This window comes from Pseudophryne corroboree, unplaced genomic scaffold, assembly GCF_028390025.1.
Source record: "Pseudophryne corroboree isolate aPseCor3 unplaced genomic scaffold, aPseCor3.hap2 scaffold_995, whole genome shotgun sequence".
Classification (NCBI taxonomy): Eukaryota; Metazoa; Chordata; class Amphibia; order Anura; family Myobatrachidae; genus Pseudophryne; species Pseudophryne corroboree.
In genome coordinates, this window is record NW_026970576.1 from 35,811 (window position 1) to 63,195 (window position 27,385).

A 27,385-nucleotide genomic window follows, 5' to 3' on the forward strand; every position below is an offset into this window, starting at 1 on the left:
ACATTTGATGAACTTTGCCATGGATCCCCAGTTTCCCTAGAATTCTTAAACTTACGCTAGCCCAACATTTTTTGTAAATCTAATGGCATTGACAAAGCTTTTTGCTCACCCCTAATGGGCAACACAGCGCAAAGAAGACGACTTTCAACTGATACCGAACAAAACTTCAACCGACAGATATACATTAACCTGACATAGAATACCACCGCATTTACCGTAATTATGTCTTTTCTTCATTTCTACAACCCTCAGGTAATGACACACATAGTATAGGGAATACAGGCACAGATATCAGCAATCACATATTCCCCCATTCATGTATCATCAACTAAAATGTGCTCCCCATTTTGTTCAAAATCCGAAAAGAGCTCGGTAAAGTTTGACAGCCCATCCACAGACCCGTACCACGGGATAAGAAGGAATTCAAATGTATACTTCGCAATACCTCGAAGCTTGATTTACAACACGTACGGCACGATGATACATGACCCCCCAAACACGGATTCATACACACATGCTTCTGCTATCTCACTAGGTCATACCCTCTTCACACCTACTCCTCTCTCCTCCCTTACCCAACCATGGAAATGAATTAACCCCTAACATATATTTTTCTCCTTTTGAAATGTTTTCAGGAAGTGGCAGTTATTATTGACTGCCAAAGGGTGGACTGTCAAAGTCAGAAAAATATCTCTATGCACACTACCATATTTGCACCTCACCCAGGTCCGTGCTGCGCATGCGTACGCTCTCCCGTACGTGCGCATACTCACAGTCGCGGGCACCCGCAGGCGCATGGTATGCGTATTTACGGTAGAGTTTATGTGGTTGTAGCGTGCGACTCAATCGTAACATATTTTCACTAATAATGTATTTTGTAGATCATGGTCCCTTTGATAGATTCTGAAAGTTTGGTTAATATAGAATGTTTATGAACAGAGGAATCCCTCTTTGTTTGATACGAAGGGTCAGACAGGAGTAATACAGTGGTGTTTAGTATCCATCGGAAGAATATTTAATTAGAAATATTCCGGTGTTGGTTTGAAGCAGATCAATCGCTCGTGCGAATAGTTATGGACATAAGAAGTTTATGAACATTTACTTTATTTGCACTTTATTACCCATGCGGCGGGATACCCAGTTTCCCTCCCACCTGAGCAGTTGGAAATAGTCACAGCCCACCTGTATGAATCAACCTATGACCTTTTGTTATAATGCGAAGCCGAATTCCTGTGTCCAATGAACAATGAGATTGTAGGGACCATTGAATTGTATTGTGTGTGGGGCATAAATAGGCAGGCCGACCGTATCCAGTTCTCTCTCTCTTCAACGGTTCTCATTGCTGATAATCGGGAGCTGGATATCGAGGCGCATGCGATCGTTCCCCTTGTGCGTAAGTTTTCTCCGTAATCATATTGTCTTACTGTGAGCCATCTCTCTCTCTCTCTATCTCTCTCTCTCTACTCTTTCTCTCGTATTTTCCTTTAATTGTATTGTATTGTATTTCCTGTGTAGTTTATCTGGTTAGTTGGTTTATGTTATATTGTAGTGTATGCTTTGTACTGTGATTCTTTTTGCAAGTATAATAGTCATAATACATATAATAGGTTTCGGACCCTAAGCCCAGGTATCTGTGTATTCTTTATAGTGTTAAGTATTCTCTGAGCGCCGGTGACGCTCAAGCAGCTTTGTAGTTAATCAGGTTACACCAGGTTGCACTTACACTCTGTCTCTACACTAAGGTATACTGTGTATCTCATCGTTAAAGGTATAGAGATAAAGGTTTAAACGTTGTAAGCGTCTGCACCGCTGGTGATCTCCTCGTGGTCCCGAGCGTACGCTACGCTATAGCGAATCATTACGTTAGTCGGCAGCCAATAGCGTGCCTGCCTGTGATCACTGGGCCGTAAGCGAACGTGACGCTTGAGCGTCTCGACTACGGTTGAGCGATCGCTACACAACTTGCGTACCCTTACGGTACTTATTACGTAGATAGCGTATAGTGTTCTTAGACCTCTTAAAGTGTTTTATATACGATAAATATTTAGCTTTATCAGGTCGCTGCTCGGGTACCCCCCTGTCAAGTGAAGGAGATCCAACTGAGGCAGCACAAGGGAACTCTCGAAAGAGGAACAAGGCTAGAGGAAGATCTGAGACAAAGAAATCTGATTTTTACCAGAGTTGACCAGAGGAAAGCACAAACACAGTTCCCCACTACCACAAATAATGCAGTTGAGTTTCCCACATTTGGGGAAATCACAGGGGTCAGCATACCCAGAATGCAATGAATGAACCTCACCCTGGGAGAACAATCTTCATGACCATGGTATCTCCTATGCAAAATAAGTATGATTTGGGATAGGGCTGGGGAGGGCCGCTGCTCAGGCACATCTCTGTCAAGTAAAGGAGATTCAACTGAGGCAGCACAAGGGAACTCTCATCTGGGGACAACAACTGCAGGGAGAACACATATTTTCAGATGAACATGGGAGGGCAGAAGGCTGCCTAATACTGAAGCACCCCCAAACAACAAACCAAATGCAATAACTAGTGCAAGCATTCCTGGGGGAAGGCCTGCAGCAGATGGATTTGCATATGGTGATGTCATCCAAGCAGTGGGTCAAAGATGGCTTCAACCCTCGTCTGCATATGAAAAGAAAAAAGGGGCGTGCAGGGCATGGCGTCCTTTTGTGGCGCTTGGATGACCCCTAATTCGCATTAAACACCTCCACCCTCCTTCGGTGTGGGGCTCATGTTGGCTATGCCCCAGCCCCTGAAGCATTCAAGCTGATTTCTTGCAGCAGCTGGGCACTGTAACAGCTCCAGAGCTGCTCTGTAAGGCAAGTAAAAGGGTGTGGGCCCTGCAGCACTACCTGTAGTTTGCATTGTGCATTGGAAGGCACAAAGTAAGCAGACGGGAGAAGTCAGGATAGTGCGCAAGGGCATAGAAGGGAGCGGCTCAAGAAAAGAGAAGTGGAAACAGACAGCAAACTAGGCTGGAGAAAGACCTGAGACAAAGAGATCTGAATTATATGAGAGCCGACCAGAGGAAACACAAATTATGCAGTCAAGTGTCCCACATTTGGGGAAATCGCAGGAGCAGCACACCCAGAGTGCAATGGGTAAGCCTTGCCCTGGGAGAAGCACCTTCCTGATCATAGTATCTCACCTGGCAGGTAAATAGGAGTTGGGCTAGAGCTGGGGAGGGTCGCTGCTCGTGCACCCCCCTGTCAAGTGAAGGAGATCCAACTGAGGCAGCACAAGGGAACTCTCGAAAGAAGAACAAAGCTAGAGGAAGATCTGAGACAAAGAAATCTGACTTTTACCAGAGCTGACCAGAGGAAAGCACAAACACAGTCCCCCACTACCACAAATAATGCAGTTGAGTTTCCCACATTTGGGGAAATCACAGGGGTCAGCATACCCAGAATGCAATGAATGAACCTCACCCTGGGAGAACAATCTTCATGACCATGGTATCTCCTATGCAAAATAAGTATGATTTGGGATAGGGCTGGGGAGGGCCGCTGCTCAGGCACATCTCTGTCAAGTAAAGGAGATTCAACTGAGGCAGCACAAGGGAACTCTCATCTGGGGACAACAACTGCAGGGAGAACACATATTTTCAGATGAACATGGGAGGGCAGAAGGCTGCATAATACTGAAGCACCCCCAAACAACAAACCAAATGCAACAACTAGTGCAAGCATTCCTGGGGGAAGGCCTGCAGCAGATTGATTTGCATATGGTAATGCCATCCAAGCAGTGGGTCAAAGTTGGCTTCAACCCTCATCTGCATATGAAAAGAGAAAAGGGGCGTGCAGGGCATGGCGGCCTTTTGCGGCGCTTGGATGACCCCTAGTTCGCATTAAACACCTCCACCCTCCTTCGGTGTGGGGCTCATGTTGGCTATGCCCCAGCCCCTGAAGCATTCAAGCTGATTTCTTGCAGCAGCTGGGCACTGTAACAGCTCCAGAGCTGCTCTGTAAGGCAAGTAAAAGGGTGTGGGCCCTGCAGCACTACCTGTAGTTTGCATTGTGCATTGGAAGGCACAAAGTAAGCAGACGGGAGAAGTCAGGATAGTGCGCAAGGGCATAGAAGGGAGCGGCTCAAGAAAAGAGAAGTGGAAACAGACAGCAAACTAGGCTGGAGAGAGACCTGAGACAAAGAGATCTGAATTATACGAGAGCCGACCAGGGGAAACACAAATTATGCAGTCAAGTGTCCCACATTTGGGGAAATTGCAGGAGCAGCACACCCAGAGTGCAATGGGTGAGCCTTGCCCTGGGGGAAGCACCTTCATGATCATAGTATCTCACCTGGCAGGTAAGTAGGAGTTGGGCTAGAGCTGGGGAGGGTCGCTGCTCGGGCACCCCCCTGTCAAGTGAAGGAGATCCAACTGAGGCAGCACAAGGGAACTCTCGAAAGAGGAACAAGGCTAGAGGAAGATCTGAGACAAAGAAATCTGACTTTTACCAGAGCTGACCAGAGGAAAGCACAAACACAGTCCCCCTCTACCACAAATAATGCAGTCGAGTTTCCCACATTTGGGGAAATCACAGGGGTCAGCATACCCAGAATGCAATGAATGAACCTCACCCTGGGAGAACAATCTTCATGACCATGGTATCTCCTATGCAAAATAAGTATGATTTGGAATAGGGCTGGGGAGGGCCGCTGCTCAGGCACATCTCTGTCAAGTAAAGGAGATTCAACTGAGGCAGCACAAGGGAACTCTCATCTGGGGACAACAACTGCAGGGAGAACACATATTTTCAGATGAACATGGGAGGGCAGAAGGCTGCCTAATACTGAAGCACCCCCAAACAACAAACCAAATGCAACAACTAGTACAAGCATTCCTGGGGGAAGGCCTGCAGCAGATGGATTTGCATATGGTGATGTCATCCAAGCAGTGGGTCAAAGTTGGCTTCAACCCTCATCTGCATATGAAAAGAGAAAAGGGGCGTGCAGGGCATGGCGGCCTTTTGCGGCGCTTGCATGACCCCTAATTCGCATTAAACACCTCCACCCTCCTTCGGTGTGGGGCTCATGTTGGCTATGCCCCAGCCCCTGAAGCATTCAAGCTGATTTCTTGCAGCAGCTGGGCACTGTAACAGCTCCAGAGCTGCTCTGTAAGGCAAGTAAAAGGGTGTGGGCCCTGCAGCACTACCTGTAGTTCGCATTGTGCATTGGAAGGCACAAAGTAAGCAGACGGGAGAAGTCAGGATAGTGCGCAAGGGCATAGAAGGGAGCGGCTCAAGAAAAGAGAAGTGGAAACAGACAGCAAACTAGGCTGGAGAGAGAACTGAGACAAAGAGATCTGAATTATACGAGAGCCGACCAGAGGAAACACAAATTATGCAGTCAAGTGTCCCACATTTGGGGAAATCGCAGGAGCAGCACACCCAGAGTGCAATGGGTGAGCTTTGCCCTGGGAGAAGCACCTTCCTTATCATAGTATCTCACCTGGCAGGTAAGTAGGAGTTGGGCTAGAGCTGGGGAGGGTCGCTGCTCGGGCACCCCCCTGTCAAGTGAAGGAGATCCAACTGAGGCAGCACAAGGGAACTCTCGAAAGAAGAACAAGGCTAGAGGAAGATCTGAGACAAAGAAATCTGACTTTTACCAGAGTTGACCAGAAGAAAGCACAAACACAGTCCCCCACTACCACAAATAATGCAGTCGAGTTTCCCACATTTGGGGAAATCACAGGGGTCAGCATACCCAGAATGCAATGAATGAACCTCACCCTGGGAGAACAATCTTCATGACCATGGTATCTCCTATGCAAAATAAGTATGATTTGGGATAGGGCTGGGGAGGGCCGCTGCTCAGGCACATCTCTGTCAAGTAAAGGAGATTCAACTGAGGCAGCACAAGGGAACTCTCATCTGGGGACAACAACTGCAGGGAGAACACATATTTTCAGATGAACATGGGAGGGCAGAAGGCTGCCTAATACTGAAGCACCCCCAAACAACAAACCAAATGCAATAACTAGTGCAAGCATTCCTGGGGGAAGGCCTGCAGCAGATGGATTTGCATATGGTGATGTCATCCAAGCAGTGGGTCAAAGATGGCTTCAACCCTCGTCTGCATATGAAAAGAAAAAAGGGGCGTGCAGGGCATGGCGTCCTTTTGTGGCGCTTGGATGACCCCTAATTCGCATTAAACACCTCCACCCTCCTTCGGTGTGGGGCTCATGTTGGCTATGCCCCAGCCCCTGAAGCATTCAAGCTGATTTCTTGCAGCAGCTGGGCACTGTAACAGCTCCAGAGCTGCTCTGTAAGGCAAGTAAAAGGGTGTGGGCCCTGCAGCACTACCTGTAGTTTGCATTGTGCATTGGAAGGCACAAAGTAAGCAGACGGGAGAAGTCAGGATAGTGCGCAAGGGCATAGAAGGGAGCGGCTCAAGAAAAGAGAAGTGGAAACAGACAGCAAACTAGGCTGGAGAAAGACCTGAGACAAAGAGATCTGAATTATATGAGAGCCGACCAGAGGAAACACAAATTATGCAGTCAAGTGTCCCACATTTGGGGAAATCGCAGGAGCAGCACACCCAGAGTGCAATGGGTAAGCCTTGCCCTGGGAGAAGCACCTTCCTGATCATAGTATCTCACCTGGCAGGTAAATAGGAGTTGGGCTAGAGCTGGGAAGGGTCGCTGCTCGTGCACCCCCCTGTCAAGTGAAGGAGATCCAACTGAGGCAGCACAAGGGAACTCTCGAAAGAAGAACAAGGCTAGAGGAAGATCTGAGACAAAGAAATCTGACTTTTACCAGAGCTGACCAGAGGAAAGCACAAACACAGTCCCCCACTACCACAAATAATGCAGTTGAGTTTCCCACATTTGGGGAAATCACAGGGGTCAGCATACCCAGAATGCAATGAATGAACCTCACCCTGGGAGAACAATCTTCATGACCATGGTATCTCCTATGCAAAATAAGTATGATTTGGGATAGGGCTGGGGAGGGCCGCTGCTCAGGCACATCTCTGTCAAGTAAAGGAGATTCAACTGAGGCAGCACAAGGGAACTCTCATCTGGGGACAACAACTGCAGGGAGAACACATATTTTCAGATGAACATGGGAGGGCAGAAGGCTGCATAATACTGAAGCACCCCCAAACAACAAACCAAATGCAACAACTAGTGCAAGCATTCCTGGGGGAAGGCCTGCAGCAGATTGATTTGCATATGGTAATGCCATCCAAGCAGTGGGTCAAAGTTGGCTTCAACCCTCATCTGCATATGAAAAGAGAAAAGGGGCGTGCAGGGCATGGCGGCCTTTTGCGGCGCTTGGATGACCCCTAGTTCGCATTAAACACCTCCACCCTCCTTCGGTGTGGGGCTCATGTTGGCTATGCCCCAGCCCCTGAAGCATTCAAGCTGATTTCTTGCAGCAGCTGGGCACTGTAACAGCTCCAGAGCTGCTCTGTAAGGCAAGTAAAAGGGTGTGGGCCCTGCAGCACTACCTGTAGTTTGCATTGTGCATTGGAAGGCACAAAGTAAGCAGACGGGAGAAGTCAGGATAGTGCGCAAGGGCATAGAAGGGAGCGGCTCAAGAAAAGAGAAGTGGAAACAGACAGCAAACTAGGCTGGAGAGAGACCTGAGACAAAGAGATCTGAATTATACGAGAGCCGACCAGGGGAAACACAAATTATGCAGTCAAGTGTCCCACATTTGGGGAAATTGCAGGAGCAGCACACCCAGAGTGCAATGGGTGAGCCTTGCCCTGGGGGAAGCACCTTCATGATCATAGTATCTCACCTGGCAGGTAAGTAGGAGTTGGGCTAGAGCTGGGGAGGGTCGCTGCTCGGGCACCCCCCTGTCAAGTGAAGGAGATCCAACTGAGGCAGCACAAGGGAACTCTCGAAAGAGGAACAAGGCTAGAGGAAGATCTGAGACAAAGAAATCTGACTTTTACCAGAGCTGACCAGAGGAAAGCACAAACACAGTCCCCCTCTACCACAAATAATGCAGTCGAGTTTCCCACATTTGGGGAAATCACAGGGGTCAGCATACCCAGAATGCAATGAATGAACCTCACCCTGGGAGAACAATCTTCATGACCATGGTATCTCCTATGCAAAATAAGTATGATTTGGGATAGGGCTGGGGAGGGCCGCTGCTCAGGCACATCTCTGTCAAGTAAAGGAGATTCAACTGAGGCAGCACAAGGGAACTCTCATCTGGGGACAACAACTGCAGGGAGAACACATATTTTCAGATGAACATGGGAGGGCAGAAGGCTGCCTAATACTGAAGCACCCCCAAACAACAAACCAAATGCAACAACTAGTACAAGCATTCCTGGGGGAAGGCCTGCAGCAGATGGATTTGCATATGGTGATGTCATCCAAGCAGTGGGTCAAAGTTGGCTTCAACCCTCATCTGCATATGAAAAGAGAAAAGGGGCGTGCAGGGCATGGCGGCCTTTTGCGGCGCTTGCATGACCCCTAATTCGCATTAAACACCTCCACCCTCCTTCGGTGTGGGGCTCATGTTGGCTATGCCCCAGCCCCTGAAGCATTCAAGCTGATTTCTTGCAGCAGCTGGGCACTGTAACAGCTCCAGAGCTGCTCTGTAAGGCAAGTAAAAGGGTGTGGGCCCTGCAGCACTACCTGTAGTTCGCATTGTGCATTGGAAGGCACAAAGTAAGCAGACGGGAGAAGTCAGGATAGTGCGCAAGGGCATAGAAGGGAGCGGCTCAAGAAAAGAGAAGTGGAAACAGACAGCAAACTAGGCTGGAGAGAGAACTGAGACAAAGAGATCTGAATTATACGAGAGCCGACCAGAGGAAACACAAATTATGCAGTCAAGTGTCCCACATTTGGGGAAATCGCAGGAGCAGCACACCCAGAGTGCAATGGGTGAGCTTTGCCCTGGGAGAAGCACCTTCCTTATCATAGTATCTCACCTGGCAGGTAAGTAGGAGTTGGGCTAGAGCTGGGGAGGGTCGCTGCTCGGGCACCCCCCTGTCAAGTGAAGGAGATCCAACTGAGGCAGCACAAGGGAACTCTCGAAAGAAGAACAAGGCTAGAGGAAGATCTGAGACAAAGAAATCTGACTTTTACCAGAGTTGACCAGAAGAAAGCACAAACACAGTCCCCCACTACCACAAATAATGCAGTCGAGTTTCCCACATTTGGGGAAATCACAGGGGTCAGCATACCCAGAATGCAATGAATGAACCTCACCCTGGGAGAACAATCTTCATGACCATGGTATCTCCTATGCAAAATAAGTATGATTTGGGATAGGGCTGGGGAGGGCCGCTGCTCAGGCACATCTCTGTCAAGTAAAGGAGATTCAACTGAGGCAGCACAAGGGAACTCTCATCTGGGGACAACAACTGCAGGGAGAACACATATTTTCAGATGAACATGGGAGGGCAGAAGGCTGCCTAATACTGAAGCACCCCCAAACAACAAACCAAATGCAACAACTAGTGCAAGCATTCCTGGGGGAAGGCCTGCAGCAGATGGATTTGCATATGGTGATGTCATCCAAGCAGTGGGTCAAAGTTGGCTTCAACCCTCGTCTGCATATGAAAAGAAAAAAGGGATGTGCAGGGCATGGCGTCCTTTTGTGGCGCTTGGATGACCCTTAATTCGCATTAAACATCTCCACCCTCCTTCGGTGTGGGGCTCATGTTGGCTATGCCCCAGCCCCTGAAGCATTCAAGCTGATTTCTTGCAGCAGCTGGGCACTGTAACAGCTCCAGAGCTGCTCTGTGAGGCAAGTAAAAGGGTGTGGGCCCTGCAGCACTACCTGTAGTTTGCATTGTGTGTTGGAAGGCACAAAGTAAGCAGACGGGAGAAGTCAGGATAGTGCGCAAGGGCATAGAAGGGAGCGGCTCAAGAAAAGAGAAGTGGAAACAGACAGCAAACTAGGCTGGAGAGAGACCTGAGACAAAGAGATCTGAATTATACGAGAGACGACCAGGGGAAACACAAATTATGCAGTCAAGTTTCCCACATTTGGGGAAATCACAGGGGCAGCACACCCAGAGTGCAATGGGTGAGCCTTGCCCTGGGAGAAGCACCTACATGATCATAGTATCTCACCTGGCAGGTAAGTAGGAGTTGGGCTAGAGCTGGGGAGGGTCGCTGCTCGGGTACCCCCCTGTCAAGTGAAGGAGATCCAACTGAGGCAGCACAAGGGAACTCTCGAAAGAGGAACAAGGCTAGAGGAAGATCTGAGACAAAGAAATCTGATTTTTACCAGAGTTGACCAGAAGAAAGCACAAATAATGCAGTCGAGTTTCCCACATTTGGGGAAATCACAGGGGTCAGCATACCCAGAATGCAATGAATGAACGTCACCCTGGGATAACAATCTTCATGACCATGGTATCTCCTATGCAAAATAAGTATGATTTGGGATAGGGCTGGGGAGGGCCGCTGCTCAGGCACATCTCTGTCAAGTAAAGGAGATTCAACTGAGGCAGCACAAGGGAACTCTCATCTGGGGACAACAACTGCAGGGAGAACACATATTTTCAGATGAACATGGGAGGGCAGAAGGCTGCCTAATACTGAAGCACCCCCAAACAACAAACCAAATGCAACAACTAGTGCAAGCATTCCTGGGGGAAGGCCTGCAGCAGATGGATTTGCATATGATGTCATCCAAGCAGTGGGTCAAAGTTGGCTTCAACCCTCGTCTGCATATGAAAAGAAAAAAGGGATGTGCAGGGCATGGCGTCCTTTTGTGGCGCTTGGATGAACCCTCCTTCGGTGTGGGGCTCATGTTGGCTATGCCCCAGCCCCTGAAGCATTCAAGATGATTTCTTGCAGCAGCTGGGCACTGTAACAGCTCCAGAGTTGCTCTGTAAAGCATGTAAAAGGGTGTGGGCCCTGCAGCACTACCTGTAGTATGCATTGTGCGTTGGAAGGCACAAAGTAAGCAGACGGGAGAGGTCAGGATAGTGCGCAAGGGCATAGAAGGGAGCGGCTCAAGAAAAGAGAAGTGGAAACAGACAGCAAACTAGGCTGGAGAAAGACCTGAGACAAAGAGATCTGAATTATATGAGAGCCGACCAGAGGAAACACAAATTATGCAGTCAAGTGTCCCACATTTGGGGAAATCGCAGGAGCAGCACACCCAGAGTGCAATGGGTGAGCCTTGCCCTGGGAGAAGCACCTTCCTGATCATAGTATCTCACCTGGCAGGTAAATAGGAGTTGGGCTAGAGCTGGGGAGGGTCGCTGCTCGTGCACCCCCCTGTCAAGTGAAGGAGATCCAACTGAGGCAGCACAAGGGAACTCTCGAAAGAAGAACAAGGCTAGAGGAAGATCTGAGACAAAGAAATCTGACTTTTACCAGAGCTGACCAGAGGAAAGCACAAACACAGTCCCCCACTACCACAAATAATGCAGTCGAGTTTCCCACATTTGGGGAAATCACAGGGGTCAGCATACCCAGAATGCAATGAATGAACCTCACCCTGGGAGAACAATCTTCATGACCATGGTATCTCCTATGCAAAATAAGTATGATTTGGGATAGGGCTGGGGAGGGCCGCTGCTCAGGCATATATCTGTCAAGTAAAGGAGATTCAACTGAGGCAGCACAAGGGAACTCTCATCTGGGGACAACAACTGCAGGGAGAACACATATTTTCAGATGAACATGGGAGGGCAGAAGGCTGCCTAATACTGAAGCACCCCCAAACAACAAACCAAATGCAACAACTAGTGCAAGCATTCCTGGGGGAAGGCCTGCAGCAGATTGATTTGCATATGGTAATGCCATCCAAGCAGTGGGTCAAAGTTGGCTTCAACCCTCGTCTGCATATGAAAAGAGAAAAGGGGCGTGCAGGGCATGGCGGCCTTTTGCGGCGCTTGGATGACCCCTAGTTCGCATTAAACACCTCCACCCTCCTTCGGTGTGGGGCTCATGTTGGCTATGCCCCAGCCCCTGAAGCATTCAAGCTGATTTCTTGCAGCAGCTGGGCACTGTAACAGCTCCAGAGCTGCTCTGTAAGGCAAGTAAAAGGGTGTGGGCCCTGCAGCACTACCTGTAGTTCGCATTGTGCGTTGGAAGGCACAAAGTAAGCAGATGGGAGAAGTCAGGATAGTGCGCAAGGGCATAGAAGGGAGCGGCTCAAGAAAAGAGAAGTGGAAACAGACAGCAAACTAGGCTGAAGAGAGACCTGAGACAAAGAGATCTGAATTATATGAGAGCCGACCAGGGGAAACACAAATTATGCAGTCAAGTTTCCCACATTTGGGGAAATCAAAGGGGCAGCACACCCAGAGTGCAATGGGTGAGGCTTGCCCTGGGAGAAGCACCTACATGATCATCGTATCTCACCTAGCAGGTAAGTAGGAGTTGGGCTAGAGCTGGGGAGGGTCGCTGCTCGGGCACCCCCCTGTCAAGTGAAGGAGATCCAACTGAGGCAGCACAAGGGAACTCTCGAAAGAAGAACAAGGCTAGAGGAAGATCTGAGACAAAGAAATCTGACTTTTACCAGAGCTGACCAGAGGAAAGCACAAACACAGTAACCCCACTACCACAAATAATGCAGTCGAGTTTCCCACATTTGGGGAAATCACAGGGGTCATCATACCCAGAATGCAATGAATGAACCTCACCCTGGGAGAACAATCTTCATGACCATGATATCTCCTATGCAAAATAAGTATGATTTGGGATAGGGCTGGGGAGGGCAGCTGCTCAGGCACATCTCTGTCAAGTAAAGGCGATTCAACTGAGGCAGCACAAGGGAACTCTCATCTGGGGACAACAACTGCAGGGAGAACACATATTTTCAGATGAACATGGGAGGGCAGAAGGCTGCCTAATACTGAAGCACCCCCAAACAACAAACCAAATGCAACAACTAGTGCAAGCATTCCTGGGGGAAGGCCTGCAGCAGATGGATTTGCATATGGTGATGTCATCCAAGCAGTGGGTCAAAGTTGGCTTCAACCCTCGTCTGCATATGAAAAGAAAAAAGGGATGTGCAGGGCATGGCGGCCTTTTGCGGCCCTTGGATGACCCCTAATTCGCATTAAACACCTCCACCCTCCTTCGGTGTGGGGCTCATGTTGGCTATGCCCCAGCACCTGAAGCATTCAAGCTGATTTCTTGCAGCAGCTGGGCACTGTAAAAGCTCCAGAGCTGCTCTGTAAGGCAAGTAAAAGGGTGTGGGCCCTGCAGCACTACCTGTAGTTCGCATTGTGCGTTGGAAGGCACAAAGTAAGCAGACGGGAGAAGTCAGGATAGTGCGCAAGGGCATAGAAGGGAGCGGCTCAAGAAAAGAGAAGTGGAAACAGACAGCAAACTAGGCTGGAGAGAGACCTGAGACAAAGAGATCTGAATTATACGAGAGCCGACCAGAGGAAACACAAATTATGCAGTCAAGTGTCCCACATTTGGGGAAATCGCAGGAGCAGCACACCCAGAGTGCAATGGGTGAGCTTTGCCCTGGGAGAAGCACCTTCCTGATCATAGTATCTCACCTGGCAGGTAAGTAGGAGTTGGGCTAGAGCTGGGGAGGGTCGCTGCTCGGGCACCCCCCTGTCAAGTGAAGGAGATCCAACTGAGGCAGCACAAGGGAACTCTCGAAAGAAGAACAAGGCTAGAGGAAGATCTGAAACAAAGAAATCTGACTTTTACCAGAGCTGACCAGAGGAAAGCACAAACACAGTCCCCCACTACCACAAATAATGCAGTCGAGTTTCCCACATTTGGGGAAATCACAGGGGTCAGCATACCCAGAATGCATTGAATGAACCTCACCCTGGGAGAACAATCTTCATGACCATGGTATCTCCTATGCAAAATAAGTATGATTTGGGATAGGGCTGGGGAGGGCCGCTGCTCAGGCATATATCTGTCAAGTAAAGGAGATTCAACTGAGGCAGCACAAGGGAACTCTCATCTGGGGACAACAACTGCAGGGAGAACACATATTTTCAAATGAACATGGGAGGGCAGAAGGCTGCCTAATACTGAAGCACCCCCAAACAACAAAACCAAATGCAACAACTAGTACAAGCATTCCTGGGGGAAGGTCTGCAGCAAACGGATTTGCATACAGTGATGTCATCCAAGCAGTGGGCCAAAGTTGGCTGGAACCCTCATCTGCATATGAAAAGAGAAAAGGGGTATGCAGGGCATGGCGGCCTTTTGCGGCGCTTGGATGACCCTTAGTTCGCATTAAACACCCCCACCCTCCTTCGGTGTGGGGCTCATGTTGGCAATGCCCCAGCCCCTGAAGCATTCCAGCTGATTTCTTGCAGCAGCTGGGCACTGTAACAGCTCCAGAGCTGCTCTGTAAGGCAACTAAAAGGGTGTGGGCCCTGCAGCACTACCTGTAGTTCGCATTGTGCGTTGGAAGGCACAAAGTAAGCAGACGGGAGAAGTCAGGATAGTGCGCAAGGGCATAGAAGGGAGCGGCTCAAGAAAAGAGAAGTGGAAACAGACAGCAAACTAGGCTGGAGAGAGACCTGAGACAAAGAGATCTGAATTATACGAGAGCCGACCAGAGGAAACACAAATTATGCAGTCAAGTGTCCCACATTTGGGGAAATCGCAGGAGCAGCACACCCAGAGTGCAATGGGTGAGCCTTGCCCTGGGAGAAGCGTGTACATTTTCGGTATCGCCTGCCTAGAGAAATGGAACCTAGATGGCATTTGGTACCGGGGACACAGTACCTCAATCAAGTCTCTAGTTGCCTCTGAATTAACGATGGATACCGGAACCACGTTTCTCACCACCCAGGCTGACAAGACCTGAGTTATCCGCTTTGCAGCAGGATGACTGCTGTGATATTTCATCTTCCTCGCAAAGGACTGTTGGACAGTCAATTGCCTACTGGAAGTAGTACAAGTGGTCTTCCGACTTCCCCTCTGGGATGACGATCGACTCCCAGCAGCAACAACAGCAGCGCCAGCAGCAGTAGGCGTTACACTCAAGGATGCATCGGAGGAATCCCAGGCAGGAGAGGACTCGTCAGACTTGCCAGTGACATGGCCTGCAGAACTATTGGCTCTCCTGTCTAAGGAGGAAATTGACACTGAGGGAGTTGGTGGTGTGGTTTGCAGGAGCTTGGTTACAAGAGGAAGGGATTTAGTGGTCAGTGGACTGCTTCCGCTGTCATCCAAAGTTTTTGAACTTGTCACTGACTTATGATTAATGCACTGCAGGTGACGTATAAGGGAGGATGTTCTGAGGTGTTTAACGTCCTTACCCCTACTTATTACAGCTTGACAAAGGCAACACACGGCTTGACACCTGTTGTCCGCATTTGTGTACAGGATGCATACCTTCATGTCCAAATTTATCCATCTCATCAGTCGTACCTCAGATTTGCGGTACAGGACTGTCATTGCCAATTTCAGACGTTGCTGTTTGGTCTCTCCACGGCCCAGAGAATTTTCACCAAGGTAATGGTGGAAATGATGGTTCTCCTGCGCAAGCAATGTGTCACAATTATCCCGTACTTGAGCGATCTCATAAAAGCGAGATCAAGAGAGCAGTTGCTGAACAGCGTATCACTTTCACTGAAAGTGTTACAGCAACACGGCTGGATTTTCAATATCCCAAAGTCGCAGTTGGTTCCTACGACTCGTCTGTCTTTCTTGGGCATGATTCTGGACACAGACCAGAAGAGGGTTTATCTCCCGATAGAAAAGGCCCAGGAACTCATGACTCTTTTCAGGAACCTATTGAAACCAAAACTTGTGTCAGTGCATCACTGCACTCGAGTCCTGGGAAAGATGGTGGCATCATACAAAGCCATTCCATTCGGCAGGTTCCATGCGAGGACTTTCCAATGGGACCTACTGGACAAGTGGTCTGGGTCACATTTACAAATGCATTGGTTGATCACCCTGTCCCCCAGGGTCAGGGTATCACTCCTGTGGTGGCTGCAGAGTGCTCACCTTCTCGAGTGACGCAGATTCGGCATTCAGGACTGGATCCTGGTGACCACAGATGCAAGCCTCCAAGGTTGGGGAGCAGTCACACAGGGAAGAAATTTCCAAGGTCTTTGGTCAAGTCAAGAGACTTGTCTTCACATCAACATCCTGAAACTAGGGGCCATATACAATGCCCTACGTCAAGCGGAGACCTTACTTTGCGACCAACCGGTTCTGATCCAGTCAGACAACGTCACCGCAGTGGCTCATGTAAACCGCCAAGGCGGCACAAGGAGCAGAGTGGCGATGGCACAAGCTACCTTTGCATTTTTCTCCCAAACGAAGGACACTAGAATGAAAATTTTAAAGCCTCCTGTTAGTGCTTCATCTACACGGTATAGCCCTGAATTTTCCAATGCGTAGCTCTTTGCAAAAGAGAGATATTGGCAAGGAAAAGCTGTCTTGTACCTTTGCATTTTTCTCCCAAACGAAGGACACTAGAAAGAAAATTTTAAAGCCTCCTGTTAGGCCATCATCTACACGGCATAGCCCTGAATTTTCCAATGCGTAGCTCTTTGCAAAAGAGAGATATTGGCAAGGAAAAGCTGTCTTGTACCTTTGCATTTTTCTCCCAAACGAAGGACACTAGAAAGAAAATTTTAAAGTCTCCTGTTAGGCCATCATCTACACGGCATAGCCCTGAATTTTCCAATGTGCAGCTCTTTGCAAAAGAGAGATATTGGCAAGGAAAAGCTGTCTTGTACCTTTGCATTTTTCTCCCAAACGAAGGAAACTAGAATGAAAATTTTAAAGCCTCCTGTTAGTGCTTCATCTACACGGTATAGCCCTGAATTTTCCAATGCGTAGCTCTTTGCAAAAGAGAGATATTGGCAAGGAAAAGCTGTCTTTCAACTCTTCCACAACTGAAAAACAGATAGTGTTCCCAAGCCTTCCATCCTGTAATATCTTCAGTCTCTCGTCAATGAAGAAAACAATCCCTCCAGCAGACTCTTCAACCACGATACAAGATCACAGCCAAAAGGGCGAGAAGCAACTACACTTGCGTTTAACCAAAATGGCTAAAACTTAGTGGAGGAAAGTGCAGTGCACCAAAACATAAGCTGACACAATCATGGAGAATGCGACAGCATATATGCTCTTCTATCTATATTTTGCAAACCTGCTCTTGTCCCCTCCAGCTGCTCCATGTAGATTTGACGCCTGGCAAGGTGCATAACCCACTGACAAGCAGGCACACTCCTGCATGAGTTTTCACTCTCACTAGCAGGATGATACACATTCATTTGCATGTGCTCCACCTCTGACACACCGCCCACCCAACCACCCAGTCACCAGAGCCACCCACAAGCCAACTGGCTCCGTGATTTAATTTGCACAGTGCAGTCATCCAGGCAGCATGTCCTTCTCAATGGAATAATCTCTGGTTCCATGGAATCTTCCGCATTGGAATGCTGCGGAACAAAAAGGATTTAAACATTCAGCTTGCTAGCATTCAATGTACCTGCGGCTTGGCTCTAGCACATGGGTCTTCATCCTGTGGCCCTCCAGCTGCTGTGAAACTACACATCCCAGCATACCCTGCCACAGTTTTGCTATTAAGGTATGCTAAAACTGAGGCAGGGCATGCTGGTATATGTAGTTCCACAGCAGCTGGAGGGTCGCAGGTTGAAGACCCATATTCTAGCATGCCTGTTCTATGATGCATGTTCCGTGATGTCACAATCAGCTTGGAATGGGGTGTCTAGCATGCATTTGCTGACAGCCACTTGAGGGAGACACACATCAGGAGATGCAGCATATCGGAGGTCTTCGATGCCTTTCCAGCAAATGCACACCACCAGCTGCTGGTCTGGACACAAAACAATACCCACAATTGAAGGCTCAAAATGCCCAACTACAGGATTAATGTAAGTAGTGAATTTAGGAATGAATTTAGAAGTAGGAAATTAAGTTAGTTCACAAGTACATTCAAATTCCGATCTAAAGTCTAGGTAGGCCTCACGTCCTGGCAGCCCCCAGCATTTAAAAATGCCTTGATTAGAGGTAGGGAATTAAATGTAGATAAGAAGTAGACACAAAATAACACTCCACAGAGCAATTATCAGGTGTCTTTATCAATTGTTGCATTTAAAAAATCAAGCAATTAGGGAACACAATGTTGCGACAATGTAACCCTATTTGCAAAATAGTACTAAATAAGTTTGTCGATGTAAGACATTTGCAAAGGCGCAAACAAAACACGCTGGAAAATGCAACCGAATCTGTTTTTGGAGGTTAGAATAGATGCAGGATCAAGTAGCTCAATGGGTAGGGTGTTTGATTAGAATTCAACAGGTTATAGATTTGAATCCTGGGTATGATAGTTTGAGGTGTTATTTAATAAAGTATGTTTATATATTAGTCACACATGGCTTACTTGTACAAATGGCATGTCACCAGTTAGTGCTGACTGCTGATACGCCATTTGCACAAACACGCCATGTGTGACTGTATATGCATTTAAGGAGGGCACCCCGGCAATACCACAAACCATTGAGTGTCAAGTATACTAGATATATCTTCATATCTCATGTGCTTTCTCTGAGACCAATCTTGTTATGCCCCTTCCCCACAAGGCATGCGCCTTTTGTCCATATTACAAAAATGGGGAGGGGTGGGGGGGGGCATATAATTCTCTGTCACAGGGCACCAAAAAGTCTAGTTATGGCTCTGGTATGCATTATGTAATCTGGCAGACCATATCTTTAACACTGGCTGGTTGGAATAGAAATCCGGTTATCTATGTGAGCAAATGACCATCAACGATTTACTCTCAAACACTAGAAAATGGACAAACATGGTCCCCTAAACAAATTGGTTAAATTTTGGGTTTAACCAATTTGTGTAATGACCATTTTTGACCACTTTTCTAGTGTTTGGGAGCAAATGGTTAATTGACATTTGCTACTATACATTACCAGATTTTCATTCCATCCATCCAGACTGGATAGATAGCCTGACAGATAATTGTGTAGTGTACGCCCAGGATAACTGTCAGTTGTGCTTTCTTTTATGACGGCACATAAATGGGTGGGCAGATCCAGAGCAAGCACTGCCCACTCATGCATAGTTGTCAACTGATGTGAAGTTCCAGGGGGCAATCTCAGTTATAAAGAAAAGTATCTGGAAATTGTCCCTAGTTTAAAAAAAAATTAAAAAAAAAATTGATCAACTCCATTTATTTAGTATGATATCCCAGCAGTCAGAACAACAAACTTTATTAAATAACACATCTCAAACTACCATACCCAGGATTCAAACCTATAACCTGTTGAATTCTAATCAAACACCCTACCTATTGAGCTATTTGATCCTGCATAAAAATTGTGAACATTATATGAAGCTATTGGTACTTTGCAAAAAAAAAGTATCAGCATTACAACGCAGCAGATCCATGCAGTTTGCAGCCACACACTACATGTATCTGCTCAGCCACAATGCTGATTATTTCTTCACAAAGTACAAGGTGAGCTCCAAACAGAATTCTCTAGCTTAGAATTATACCTTTCTATGCCAAACCTAGAAGTCGGGCCCCCCACCCTGGGATCCCCCAGAGGGAGGCCTGCACCGTCATGCGGCAGGCTTGTCCGTTTTGGAAGCAGGCTGATGGGCAGCCCAGGCTTGCTTCAGTCTGGGCTTGGCAGGTATGGAAGCATGAGCTTGCTTTGGGTATGCCTGACCTTGGGTACGCTTTACCTGAGGGATGAAAGGGCCAAGGGAAAGTACTTTTAGCCTTCTGCGTGGTAGGAGTCATACGAGGTAGGCAAGCTGTTTTAGCAGTAGCCAGATCAGCTACAATCTTATTGAGGTCTTCTCCAAAGAGAGTGTCTCCCTTGAAAGGAAGCACCTCCAGGGTTTTCTTGGAATCCATATCCACCGACCAGGATCTCAACCAGCTGTATAAAGTATTACCTTGGAACTGGCTCTCCACTCCCCGTTATCTGGTTATCATGGCTTCCTCCGCCAGTGTCCAGACTCGCTTGCTGAAGCTCGGCCACTTCTTCCTAGCAGCAGGCTCCTGGATCACTGGGCAGCAGAGGTGCTTGGGAGCCGGAAGGGGGCGGAGCAATCAGGCAGGCAGTTGCAGTGCTGCCCAGCTATCTGTGGTGTGAGAAGAAGCAGGGGCACCCCACCGCTGGCAGTGCTGCAGCTAGCGGTGGTGGCAGCGGCGAGGCTGCTGGGCTGGGTCTTGAAAAAGGTGGAAAGAAGGGTGTTACGGCATGGAATGTACAAACTGCGAGACCCTGCTGGTAGCGCCTTTGTCTATTTAGTAGGAAGGGCACGTAACAGCCGGGGGGCAATGGAGGAAGCCCCTTTAGGGCTGGAGCCCCTTCAGGGCTGGAGCCCGGCGGCAACTGACTCCGTTGTCTCTGGCAGTTCTGCCCCTGGACTAGAGGAATGGTCAAGAACATGGCAACATTTAATGCCAAAAAATGCAAAATCATACACGTCTCAAAAATGCAAAGGCTAACTATAATATTAAGGGCATTATAATGGCAAGAGGAAAGCTATCTAAGTATTACTATTTCAGGTGAGCAATGTAACAAAGCAATAGGAAAGGCAAGTCAGATGCTTGTTTGCATAGGTTAAAGAACCAGTAGCAGAAAAAAGTAATACAGGTTGAGTATCCCATATCCAAATATTCCGAAATACGGAATATTCCGAAATACGGACTTTTTTGAGTGAGACTGAGATAGTGAAACCTTTGTTTTTTGATGGCTCAGTGTACACAAACTTTGTTTAATACTCAAAGTTATTAAAAATATTGTATTAAATGAACTTCAGACTGTGTGTATAAGGTGTATATGACACATGAATGAATTCTGTGAATGTACACACACTTTGTTTAATGCACAAAGTTATAAAAAATATTGGCCCTCATTCCGAGTTGTTCGCTCGGTATTTTTCATCGCATCGCAATGAAAATCCGCTTAGTACGCATGCGCAATGTTCGCACTGCGACTGCGCCAAGTAACTTTGCTATGTAGAAAGTAATTTTACTCACGGCTTTTTCATCGCTCCGGCGAACGTAATGTGATTGACAGGAAATGGGTGTTACTGGGCGGAAACACGGCGTTTCAGGGGCGTGTGGCTGAAAACGCTACCGTTTCCGGAAAAAACGCAGGAGTGGCCGGAGAAACGGTGGGAGTGCCTGGGCGAACGCTGGGTGTGTTTGTGACGTCAACCAGGAACGACAAGCACTGAACTGATCGCACAGGCAGAGTAAGTCTGGAGCTACTCTGAAACTGCTAAGTAGTTAGTAATCGCAATATTGCGAATACATCGGTCGCAATTTTAAGAAGCTAAGATTCACTCCCAGTAGGCGGCGGCTTAGCGTGTGTAACTCTGCTAAATTCGCCTTGCGACCGATCAACTCGGAATGAGGGCCATTGGCTAAAATGACCTTCAGGCTGTGTGTATAAGGTGTATATGAAACATAAATGCATTCTGTGCTTAGATTTAGGTCCCATCACCATAATATCTCGTTATGGTTAGAGATGAGCGGATTCGGTTTTACTCGGTTTTACTCGGTTCTCAAAACCGAATCTTATTGGCTATCCAAAACACGTGACATCCGTGAGCCAATAAGATGTCGTTTTGAGAACCGAGTAAAACCGAGTAAAACCGAATCCGCTCATCTCTAGTTATGGTATGCAATTATTCCAAAATACAGAAAAATCCGATATCCAAAATTCCTCTGGTCCCAAGCATTTTGGATAAGGGATACTCAACCTGTAATGCCACTGTATAGGTCCTTGGTACAGCCACATTTAGAATCCTGTGTTCAGTTCCAGAAGCCATATCTCCAGAAGGCTGTAAATACATTAGGGCAACTAAAATTGTGCATGGCCTACATCACAAAACTTACCTGGAAATACAAAAAAATGTTGATGTGTATAGTTTGGAGAAGGGAAGAGGGAACATACAGTAATAGAAACATTTAAATATATAGGGAGGAATGTAATAGGGTGTGAGAATCAGAAAGTGAGAGATTTTGTGTTTTTTCCTGTTGTTTTTTTTTTTTTATTGTTTGTTTTTTAAAGTGGCAATCCTTTACATGGCAAAACCAGGTTGATATTTGCCATGTAAAGGATTGCCACAGTGGGCATGTGTAGAAGGGGCACTGCTACTGTTGGCATTATGTGTGTAAGCTGCACTGATATGGTGGTTATGTGTATAAAGGGCACTGCGACTGTGGGTATTATTATTATTATTATTATTATTATTACATGCGGTGTAATGACAATAAGATAGTGCTACTGTGTGGCGTATTTTGATTTGGGGTGCTATTGTGTGGCCATGCCCCTTCCTTGTGATACCACACCTTCTTTTTTTAAGGAGCGCACTGTCCCTTTATTAAGTATTGGAGAGAGGGCCCAAATTAATAGTTTGCAGGGAGGCGCCAAACACCCTAGCACTGGCCCTTTGGTAGGGGACAGGATTTGCTTCTGCTTGTGCACATATGTTATGATTGCCAGCCAACAGCACTGGTTTTGCCTATAACACTAACTATAAATATTTTGAATTGGTCCTGGACCACCAATCCAAGGCACCCCTGCAAGTGTCCTGAGGCACCCCAGGGTGCAGTTTGAGAACCACTGGTCTAGTGAGTACCCAGGATAATTATTGTAGCTGGTCTGCGGGTAACAGCTCTCAGATCCACTTCTAGAAAAAATGCAGCAATGTAATTTGAGTGACAAACTGCAGAGATGAACCCTTTCTGTGACTGCTGCACAGGGATCACACAAACTCTATTCATAGGGCTGACTTCACTTAGGGGAGATGTTCTCACCCCGCAAAGAAGTGCGAGTATATACCGCACTTACGGTACCATTGGATTTACAGATATTTTCTTGCAATACACTATGGGGGTCATTCTGAGTTGATTGCTCGCTAGCAGTTTTTAGCAGCCATGCAAACGCATTGTCGCTGCCCACTGGAGAGTGTATATTCACTTTGGAGAAGTGCGAACACTTGAGCAGCAGAGCGCCTGCAAAATCGTTTCAAAAAAAGACCAGCACTGTAGTTACACTTCGTGTGCGTTGATTCTAACAACCGAGGGACGGCTTTTGATGTCACACACCCATCCAGCGAATGCCCAGCCACGTCTGCATTTCTTCTGCCACGCCTGCATTTTTCCAAGCACTCCCTGAAAACGGTCAGTTGACACCCAGAAACGCCCTCTTTCTGTCAATCTCCTTGTGGCCTGTTCTGTGATTGGAATAATCGCTAGAACTAGTGCAAAACCACAATGGACTTTGTACCCGTACGATGCGCATGCACATTACGGAGCATGCGCATGCACAGATTAGCCAGTTTTTTCAACTGATTGCTACGCAGCGAACAACGGCAGCAAGCGATCAACTCGGAATGACCCCCTATATACATAGAAACATGGATTTTTACTGCAGGAATTATGGTTAGTTTAGGGGTATCGGTTAGGGTCAACAGAGGTGTAGCTAGGGGTCCAAGCGCCCCTGGCAAAGTAAGGGACTGGCGCCCCCCCTTTCGATAAAGCATTGCAGTCCATTGGCGGTTACCATGTTGGAGCCACAGCAACTGACCCCCTCCCCCACACGCTGCCCTACATCATCGGCTGGGATTCACTGTTGGTGTGAAGCCACTGGGAACATTCTGGTAGCATTAGCAGCAGTCTGTGTCATAGATAGGGAAGGCAGAAGGTTAACTAGCTAATAGCAGTCTGCTGGCAGCAGAGGCTGGGCGGGGGGCTGAGAATGAGCCAACGCTGATCAGTGTCCAGTCTGCTCAGACAAAAATATTTTGTGATCAGGGCTGGTTCTAGACCAAAGGAGCCAATGGCAAAAATTTCCTTTGGCACCCCCCCCCCCACACACACACACACACACATACACACACACACACACACACACACACACACACACACACACACACCAAAAAAGAACATATCCCAGTTTAACATAACGCTATGTGGTGCAAGGTGTGGAGCTGGTCACTTGTATCAGACCTCTGACATTTGCCTTTTCACCCATATTGCATACTTTTTCTTGCAGGTTGTGTCTTAATTCAAGAAGTGTTCTAAGTACTTCAGCTTAGTATCTTTACTGACCCCTCTTTACCCCACACTACATAACTGACCCCTCTATACCCTACACTACATCACTGACCTTTCTATAACCATCACTGCATTACTGACCCCTCTATACAGTACACTGACCTCTATATACCTGCTAGTACATCCCTGATGCCTATATTCCCTAAGCTAAATCCCTGACGCCTCTATTCCCTACGCTACATCCCTGACGCCTCTATTCCCTATGCTACATCCCTGACGCCTCTATACCCTACGCTACATCCCTGATGCCTCTATTCCCTACGCTACATTCCTGATGCCTCTATAACCTACGCTACAACCCTGACGCCTCTATACCCTACGCTACATCCCTGACGCCTCTATACAGTACAATGCATTACTGATCCCTCTAGACCATACATCCTCATTACATCAGAGAGATAGTGAAACACTGGAAAAAATAAGGATAAAGTTGACTACAGAAACTGATGCTCTAAACAAAGGAGAGAGAGAGAAAAGCACAAGGGAAAGTGGGCAATCGGAACACCATAGAGAGAGGAGAGATAGAAATGCCTGAAAAAGTAAAGGGGGTTGGGTATGGCATCCGGCGCTCGGGATTCCAGCAGTCACATGATACCTAATCCTAATCCTAACCCTCTGGGGGGGTGGCGGATAGGGCTAACCCTCAGGGGGTGGAAGCTAGGACTAACCCCCCCCCCTCCTAGTGCCTTCCCTAACACCCCCTCCCCCGGTCCTAACCCTCCCTCCAATACTCGCCTTCGGGATGTTGGCTGTCTGTGTGCCGGCACCAGTCTCCCAAGTGGTGTCAGGATTCCAACATCGGTCAAATGACCGCCGGTATACCGTCTGCCGGGATGGTAAATGTATCCTGAGGACAGGTAGTGAGTGTGGAGGGATAGGTGGTTCAGTAAAATGTAACAGCTCAAACTGCGATCATTCACTGATAAATTGATTTATAGCTCTCCCTTTTTAACCATTGCAGTCATAAAAGCAATGTTTTTTAAACTATTAAATAAAGCTTGTTAGCATCCCCAGCACACTGTATATGCTGGGAGATGTAGTTCTCAATATGAAAACATTTAATTACTGTATGAACTCTAATTCCCCAACTGAAACCTCTCACAAACACACACTCCTAAATCTAGTACACACACACACATTTCCCCAGTACTGACAACTCTCATCACTTCCACACACTGACAACTCCCTCCTGCTCCTCTCCCCACTGACACTGACAGCTCCCTCACAGTCACACACATCCTCCACCCCCCCACCCCCCCCCCCACACACACACACTGATAGCACACATGCACAAATCCCCCCCTCCTCGACACTAACTGTCACGGACTGCTTGGGCAGCAGGGGGCAGGCTCTGACTTGAAGTGCTGAAATTCAACAGCTCTCTCGAACTTGCAAGGCATGGCTGTGCAGCTGTCTCCAGCCATCTCCTTGCCCACTGTGTAATTTGTGGCGTTCTCTGATGTTCCCCGCTCTGCCTCTACAACCGGCACATAATGTACAGCAGTGGTGACTCCTGAGTATGGGCCTGGAGAACTCCGCCTACCGGGGGGTAGGGATTAATAATTTCAAAGGGGCAGAGCTAGGAGTGAAGCAGTGGACAGCAGTTGAGGGGCGTTTCAAACTGTAACAGGGTTGGGACAATTTCAGTATCCTTCCCTCACCGTCTAATTGGTCAGTCCCACGCTGATTGCCATAGCGCCCTTTCGAGACTGCAGAACTCTATCCCTTAGCCACGGTTGGCACAGCTGGATGGTGCCCCTGGCAAGTGCCATCCTGGCCAAGGGGTAGATACGCCCCTGAGGGTCAGGGCCAGAAACAGAAATCTCGGGGCCCAGTACACTGATATCTCTGGGGCCCCCTCAACCCCCCCTTAACTTGGCAGAGGGATCTTTAAAAAAAATGGAGCCTTTGACTCGGACCGTCAGTGAGGCCGGCAGGTGGTTTTCATACTGGGCTATCCAGCTCTTCGGTGGCGGTGGCAGGGACATTCAGAAAAGGGCCAGCACAGCAACATGCATAATAATGGCAATACAGTATGGACCACAGGGACTGGACAAAGTGATGGGGTAAAAGGAGGGGGGAGGGTTTAGTTGGCCTGTTAATTGTTTTCCTGCTTAAATTGAGCAGTTGGTGGATACACTTTAAAAAGCAATATTGGCACTGTGGCCCCATTATTTCTGTTCTTAATACTTGGAGCCCTGAACAAGTGTCCCCTTTGTCCCCCCTGTCACCGGGCCTGTTCAGGCGTTACCTATGGAGAAGCTGCGACATGACATCCTAGGACACGATACTGCACCATGCATCACCATTATATTTCAGTGTGCCTTGTCAATATTTAAATCTTGTTCTGTGTGACGTGAGTTGTAAATGGTTGAAAATCTCTGTGCTACAGTATCGTCACCATGTAGTTATAACAACACCGCAAAACCACCAAAAGACGTGTTTTGGTAGAGGGACTGCTGGAGGGGCCCATTGGGGCCCCCAGTTTGCTACCCCACCCCAGTATACCTGTGCTGTAGCCAGTGGAAGGGGCACTATCTTCCCGGTGATCTCTTCGGGAAGATGGTGCCGCACATAGAAAGCAAAGACTCTGGCTGCACTCTCCTGCCCTCGCTCTAAGCAAGGTGATCGGGCCACAAAAGGACCCCTGTCGGACCCCTGCCGGACCCCGGCCTGTGGGCCACAAAAGGATGCATTGGGGGCGGCATGCGGCCCATGGGTTTGACACCCCTGCCCTAGAGTATCAAAATTTGCTTCACGGCACCCCTAGGCCAAAGTTTTTTTTATTGAGAAATTCAGAAAAAAATATAAAATTAAGTAAATTGTGTTTATAGCATGTCATCCTCAGGTTCAGTTATGTTGTGAGGGAATGGTTTTGCCAATTTAATAAAGTATAAATAATTTTAATTGGTCCTGGACCACCAAACTATGCTACCAGTGCAAGAACCCCAGTTTGGAAACTACTGCCATAAAATAAACCTTTTTTGTTTTTTTTAAACTACATGTAATACACCTTAGAGCTCAGTTCCTAAAAGGTTTTAAACCCTTGCATACAGTAAACTACACATATTTAAAAATCCTACACCGGGCACAAGTGCTCACGGGCCAATTTCATGGCAGTCTCGGATAGGAGGGCATTGTGGATTCACCAAGGGAATGCTGATGCTGACTCCAAGAAGAAAGGGAGTCTCTTCCCTATGAAGGTGAAGCCTTGTTTGGCGACGGCCTAGTTAATTTGATCTCGGCAGCTCCCGCAGGTAAGTCATCCTTCTTGCCCTATGTTCCCTCTCAACGGATGAAGACGCATCATTATCTGACGCAGTCATTTCGGCCCAATAGATATGCAAGAAGTTAAG

General features: G+C 47.8%; 20 non-coding genes and 1 pseudogene across 20 annotated transcripts; all 21 read right to left on the reverse strand.

Moving 5' to 3' along the window:
• Positions 1-2,186: 2,186 nt before the first annotated feature.
• On the reverse strand, positions 2,187-2,350 carry LOC135049713 (U1 spliceosomal RNA). Its single transcript, XR_010241402.1, has one exon. It is a non-coding gene; the product is annotated as a U1 spliceosomal RNA (small nuclear RNA).
• Positions 2,351-3,021: 671 nt separating this feature from the next.
• On the reverse strand, positions 3,022-3,184 carry LOC135049692 (U1 spliceosomal RNA). Its single transcript, XR_010241386.1, has one exon. It is a non-coding gene; the product is annotated as a U1 spliceosomal RNA (small nuclear RNA).
• A 152-nt stretch (positions 3,185-3,336) lies between these two features.
• Positions 3,337-3,500, reverse strand: LOC135049723 (U1 spliceosomal RNA). The gene has a single exon (XR_010241412.1). It is a non-coding gene; the product is annotated as a U1 spliceosomal RNA (small nuclear RNA).
• Positions 3,501-4,171: 671 nt separating this feature from the next.
• LOC135049740 (U1 spliceosomal RNA) lies at positions 4,172-4,334 on the reverse strand. The gene has a single exon (XR_010241428.1). It is a non-coding gene; the product is annotated as a U1 spliceosomal RNA (small nuclear RNA).
• A 152-nt stretch (positions 4,335-4,486) lies between these two features.
• LOC135049709 (U1 spliceosomal RNA) lies at positions 4,487-4,650 on the reverse strand. Its single transcript, XR_010241398.1, has one exon. It is a non-coding gene; the product is annotated as a U1 spliceosomal RNA (small nuclear RNA).
• A 671-nt stretch (positions 4,651-5,321) lies between these two features.
• On the reverse strand, positions 5,322-5,484 carry LOC135049744 (U1 spliceosomal RNA). Its single transcript, XR_010241431.1, has one exon. It is a non-coding gene; the product is annotated as a U1 spliceosomal RNA (small nuclear RNA).
• A 152-nt stretch (positions 5,485-5,636) lies between these two features.
• On the reverse strand, positions 5,637-5,800 carry LOC135049715 (U1 spliceosomal RNA). Its single transcript, XR_010241404.1, has one exon. It is a non-coding gene; the product is annotated as a U1 spliceosomal RNA (small nuclear RNA).
• A 671-nt stretch (positions 5,801-6,471) lies between these two features.
• Positions 6,472-6,634, reverse strand: LOC135049694 (U1 spliceosomal RNA). The gene has a single exon (XR_010241388.1). It is a non-coding gene; the product is annotated as a U1 spliceosomal RNA (small nuclear RNA).
• A 152-nt stretch (positions 6,635-6,786) lies between these two features.
• On the reverse strand, positions 6,787-6,950 carry LOC135049735 (U1 spliceosomal RNA). The gene has a single exon (XR_010241423.1). It is a non-coding gene; the product is annotated as a U1 spliceosomal RNA (small nuclear RNA).
• Positions 6,951-7,621: 671 nt separating this feature from the next.
• Positions 7,622-7,784, reverse strand: LOC135049741 (U1 spliceosomal RNA). The gene has a single exon (XR_010241429.1). It is a non-coding gene; the product is annotated as a U1 spliceosomal RNA (small nuclear RNA).
• A 152-nt stretch (positions 7,785-7,936) lies between these two features.
• Positions 7,937-8,100, reverse strand: LOC135049710 (U1 spliceosomal RNA). The gene has a single exon (XR_010241399.1). It is a non-coding gene; the product is annotated as a U1 spliceosomal RNA (small nuclear RNA).
• A 671-nt stretch (positions 8,101-8,771) lies between these two features.
• On the reverse strand, positions 8,772-8,934 carry LOC135049745 (U1 spliceosomal RNA). Its single transcript, XR_010241432.1, has one exon. It is a non-coding gene; the product is annotated as a U1 spliceosomal RNA (small nuclear RNA).
• A 152-nt stretch (positions 8,935-9,086) lies between these two features.
• LOC135049716 (U1 spliceosomal RNA) lies at positions 9,087-9,250 on the reverse strand. Its single transcript, XR_010241405.1, has one exon. It is a non-coding gene; the product is annotated as a U1 spliceosomal RNA (small nuclear RNA).
• Positions 9,251-9,921: 671 nt separating this feature from the next.
• LOC135049695 (U1 spliceosomal RNA) lies at positions 9,922-10,084 on the reverse strand. Its single transcript, XR_010241389.1, has one exon. It is a non-coding gene; the product is annotated as a U1 spliceosomal RNA (small nuclear RNA).
• Positions 10,085-10,212: 128 nt separating this feature from the next.
• Positions 10,213-10,378, reverse strand: LOC135049699 (U1 spliceosomal RNA). The gene has a single exon (XR_010241392.1). It is a non-coding gene; the product is annotated as a U1 spliceosomal RNA (small nuclear RNA).
• Positions 10,379-11,021: 643 nt separating this feature from the next.
• LOC135049753 (U1 spliceosomal RNA) lies at positions 11,022-11,184 on the reverse strand. Its single transcript, XR_010241439.1, has one exon. It is a non-coding gene; the product is annotated as a U1 spliceosomal RNA (small nuclear RNA).
• A 152-nt stretch (positions 11,185-11,336) lies between these two features.
• On the reverse strand, positions 11,337-11,500 carry LOC135049704 (U1 spliceosomal RNA). The gene has a single exon (XR_010241393.1). It is a non-coding gene; the product is annotated as a U1 spliceosomal RNA (small nuclear RNA).
• Positions 11,501-12,192: 692 nt separating this feature from the next.
• Positions 12,193-12,334, reverse strand: LOC135049702 (U1 spliceosomal RNA; annotated as a pseudogene).
• Positions 12,335-12,486: 152 nt separating this feature from the next.
• LOC135049729 (U1 spliceosomal RNA) lies at positions 12,487-12,651 on the reverse strand. Its single transcript, XR_010241417.1, has one exon. It is a non-coding gene; the product is annotated as a U1 spliceosomal RNA (small nuclear RNA).
• Positions 12,652-13,322: 671 nt separating this feature from the next.
• Positions 13,323-13,485, reverse strand: LOC135049732 (U1 spliceosomal RNA). Its single transcript, XR_010241420.1, has one exon. It is a non-coding gene; the product is annotated as a U1 spliceosomal RNA (small nuclear RNA).
• Positions 13,486-13,637: 152 nt separating this feature from the next.
• Positions 13,638-13,801, reverse strand: LOC135049719 (U1 spliceosomal RNA). Its single transcript, XR_010241408.1, has one exon. It is a non-coding gene; the product is annotated as a U1 spliceosomal RNA (small nuclear RNA).
• Between the last annotated feature and the right edge of the window lie 13,584 nt (positions 13,802-27,385).